The following is a 4,737-nucleotide window of genomic DNA, read 5'->3' on the forward strand; positions in this document are numbered from 1 at the left end:
GCAGTGGCATACTGGCGATGTAAAATTACAAGCTCGTATCGAACGTCGATGGAAGCAATTAGAAGGGAACGGACAAATAGCCTACACCTAACGTGCCATTGGTTCGCCGTAAACTGGTAATTAGTCGCGTGCGTTCGGTGAAAGCACAAATACGCTCTGTCACCGATTTAATTAGTCTATAACTCTTGCACCAGGATCAGGTCTTAGTCCTCTAAGCGTTCCTATAATAACATAAATTATTGCCGACCGACGAGCATTATTTCCATTCATCCACCGTTTGTACGATACGTTTTATGCGCCACGAAATGACTCGTGTCAATGCTATGGTCTTGTTCAATGTACCATTACCCCGTTACATTCGAAACCTTTAACGATGCCTGTTTAGGACTGCTTTAAAATAGGAAGTTAAATTTTGTGATCGTTTTATATGCCTTGGGTACAATGTAGGAACTGATGACACGCGAATCTTCCTTAGAAATCCTTTATATTCGTTTCTATCTTCTCGTAAATACCACCATTGTTATTAATATATTCCATGGATGTAGGAAATAAGTTTTCAGAAATACGAAGAATGGACGTAGGGAGGGTCTTCGGTAAATTTAATTTAGAAACTTCAATTATCCATATGATCTGCATGTGAACACTAAGATTATTTTATCCGGTGTTTAATGATAATTATTGAACACGTAATTCGTGGATAAAGTCCAGGAAAATATTAATGTTGCGTTCCAAACACTGCAATTCACTCGGGGAGTTTCGCGGGGTTGTAAGGCCCATTACTCTACGGCCCCTGCTCTAATTTGATAGAGGTAGGCCTGGTTATTGTTGAACTGCAGAGAGTTCTATAGTAGACAGTCTCCTGCGCTGAATTGTTGGTGGGTCTCGATGATGATGGTCGTAAAGGCCTTGTCGGTGGTTTTACAAGGTTCGACTGTTTACTACTGGGTTGGTATAATATTGGGGGTGTGTGCTAGCTTCAGCTTCTTTCGGTGATGGTAGTTGTTTAAACAATCTGGGTCCTTATGCCTGTAGTGTGAAGGGTGATATATTGTTGCCTCTTACGATTTACCCAAGTGGTGGTTTAAGTGACAATGAGAGTACATAAGTCGAGGAACGCTGACAATATGGACATAAAACAGTCCTCCACTTGGCCTTGGAATTGCGGTCCTAGGGCCGTAACAATTAGTATTCAAATAGCCGAGGATACGGAGTCAGGGAATTTCGGTGTAGCCACGAAACAATATATTTCTCTTGAATAAAATAGAAGAATATTGGATTTCTCAGGTCGCGTCGTAATAATCCATTCGTAGCTCGGCCATACCGATTCTTCTTTATTCCTCGTCTACCCCAAGATTGCTTCTCGTCGATCCGCTCTGAGAGCGGCGAAACTTACGAACGCTAGGCTGGAATAAAGCGTCGATTTTTCGAAAGAACAGAATTAGGAGGTTCTTGGCTGGCCAGCAGCCAGCCAGCCAAGTTTCCGATATGCAATTCCGCTTTATTTCCGGATCGTTTGACGCGACCGCGTGCTCGTGCGAAGGCTAATGTAATGGAAACGCTGTAAGCCTTCCTATGCATATTATTGTGCCACTTCCATGCCGCGTCGCAATGCTAATAATTGTTATGGCCCGATAGAGTGCAATTCCAGCGCCACTCGAGCGCCTCGCGCCGCCGAGCGAGCCGGCGAGAGCAGCCATTCCGCTTTGGCATTGAATAAATTGCAACAGCTTTCCCCGTTTGCTTCCCCAATTCGTTTCGACCGGAGGATCATCGTTCTGTCCCGCCGACCGTGTTCGAACCCGCCACCCTCGCCGACCCACCCCTCTTCCACGTTCCTCCATCCCTTCCACGCGCGCTTAGTCTTCGTCGCGTTATCAATTCAATTTCGGCCAATTCGAATCGTTCAAATTGATTTGACCTTTGTCCAAACGCGGCCCGAACCGTTCGGCAAGAATCGCTCGAACGTTCCGAGCGAATATCGTAACGGGATTTGGACCTGGGCCACGGTTGATTTTTCACCTATAGCGGAGACGCGTGGCCCCGATGCCAGGAGAATTTTGTTGTATTCGATGAACCGTGCGCACGCTAGAACCGCGGTATTTTTTATGCCTCGAGTCACCCGATTTTAACCCCCCGCGCCCCGCACATTTCCAGCGAGCTCGCGGGAAACGGGGCTACGCCGTTGTTTGATCTGCTCGAAATTAGATGGAATATGGAATCGGGAAAAAATGACGCGTTCGGCCGTGATCATTGTCGATAGATCAAAGGAACAAAAGTCCCTGTCACTGTGTTTGCGAACCATCTTTTTTCCCCGAGTTTTATTCCTGCCACTTTTTCCCTCCTTTTTTAACGAGTAAAGCTGACTTGGGAAATTGAAATTCCTTTGTTCGTTACGCGCATGAGCGCCTGTCCTGCCCGTGATTAGGTAAATTTGCCATTCGAAGCTGTCGATGTTCGAAGCTTTTGATATTTAATACAGGGTTCCTGATCTTCGTTTTACGAAGTTACGAATGTGTTTATTAACGCTTACACAGATCGACTGTCACGTTGGTCGTGTTAAATATAACTGAAATATCTGGAACGACGTGAAAAGTATTGCGCAGGTATTGATAGGTAAGTGGAGAGAAATTCCACGATATACGTCTTCGCGGGAACGAGTGTTTCCACGTGTAACATTTTTCGAATCCTTTCAGCCATCCATTGCTCTAACGACAGCTTATCGCTAACGATAAGTGTTCCGTAGGAAGTATACAGAGATTCAAAAGCCCCGGAAAGGGCAGGTAAATAAAACGGAACGGCCGAAAATAGCAATTGCCCGGGAACGCGAGGCTGATCGTCGGTATCGAGAGCGTGGCAATAGCAATAGGAAGAGGAGGCGGAATGCGTTGAAAGGATTTTCGCGCCGGACCCTCACGAACGAAGTAGCTTGTCTTCCATTATTGAACCCTGAGACGTAACCGGTTACGTTCCATGCAAAACGCTTTTCAAGTTAGGCCGGCGGAATCGTTAAAATTTGAAATGTAAATGAGAGAGCGCGAGGGAGCCGGCGCTGGGACTCGATAACGTCGGAATCCCCGGCAAAAATCACTTTCGCGTTACTGCAGTTTCGCGCTTCTATACAGCAGATGTTACGATTTTATTCTCCTACGAGTTGTTTTGCGCGCACCGATCCTCCCGGCTTGTTTCTCCTATTGGCCGCTACCGCCATGTAAACGAGCAGATTCCGAGCTGTAACAAGCGGTAACTAAACGCGTAGTAAGATCCTGCAGCCACGGACGTCGAGCCCGGCCATTGGTTTAACGAGAACGTAAAAGTTAAAACAGCAGGTGCCCCTTAAAAGCGCTTCCCAAGCGCGGTTTCGAATGGCACGCACCCTCGTACTTTATATCTTCGCAGCCCTGCACCTCCTTCCGCCACTTTTTACTTTGCCACCCTCTTCCGTTTTCAACGAGCTTAGGGCTTACGCCATGTATCTTGCGTTTCGGCTCCCGATAAACACCGAAATCTTCTACAACGTCGCACTCTCACAGCACGGTTTATAGGTGCAGGATCGCGTTGGGTGGATTGGCTAAAATACCGTTGTTTGCTTCTTAATAGAATAAAATAAGCTTATACATAGAGTATCGGCTATGAAACAAGAGAGATTCGCTATGAGCACGCTCTTCTGATCTTTCTTAGACTGACTTTGACTTCTTACATACTTTCTGAATGACACACTGACACACTCTTAAAGACTGCAAAAAGGCTGGCTTAAAAGATTCTTAAAGACTGACTCGCCTGCGTTCTTGCACCTTTATTTAAACCATTCATTCTGTCCTTTTCCATACCCAGGCTTTCCTTCCCAATCATGCCCCTTTCCCACCCAACCTCGGTGGGCCAGGTACTTCAACCACTCTGGACGCAACCCTAAACTTTCGCTCGACTCTACCATAAATATTCTTTGCAGTCGATCCTCTTGCACACGGTCACTTTCGTTCTAAGCCCAGACACTCTTGACATTCTTTCAGGGCCGTACTCTTTCCAATCCTACATATATATATATACATATTGTAGGAATTGTTTAGGTGGCAGCAAAACGACGGTGATAGATAATAAAAATATGATTTATCGTGAACTAATTTATGGCTTATTCTAAACGCTATGACCTTTCACACTGACTATCTCTCAACGAACTCTTCCCAATGAACTCCATCCTCGGAACTCCTCTCAAAGAACACCTCAAAGAACTGTTCGCTTCATGCCCATGCACCCTTATTTAAACCTTGCACTCAATCTTCTTTCATACCCAGGCTTTCTTTTCTAATCACGCTTTTCTCACGCACTCCTCACAGCCTTGCCCTCAATGGGTCACGTAGCCCAAACACTCGGATGCATTCCTAGATTTCCACTCTTTGCTTGCAACCGATACTTCCATAAACATTCCGCCCAAATGTTCCCATGCGCTTTAGGTGTACAGGAATTGCGATAGTTTTTGTACAACACGGTAATAAGATTTAATAAAATTCTACGAATTTGTTATACCACGAATGTGTCTGAGGAACCATTTCCCTTCGTCCGTGGAAGGTGTAGATTTTCGTTAAAATGGCTTCGATATTTATATGGAACGAATTAGGGGTGTTATAGGAGGATTGCACATACATAGTTCTCAAGTACGTGGACGTTTGAATAAATTTTGGAAAATGTAATTGCACTATAGAAGAGGTCTAAGTGAAAAACTCAAAACATATGATATTACAA

Source organism: Eufriesea mexicana, unplaced genomic scaffold (assembly GCF_001483705.2).
Source record: "Eufriesea mexicana isolate 0111107269 unplaced genomic scaffold, ASM148370v2 scaffold4744748218, whole genome shotgun sequence".
In the NCBI taxonomy this organism is placed as follows: domain Eukaryota; kingdom Metazoa; phylum Arthropoda; class Insecta; order Hymenoptera; family Apidae; genus Eufriesea; species Eufriesea mexicana.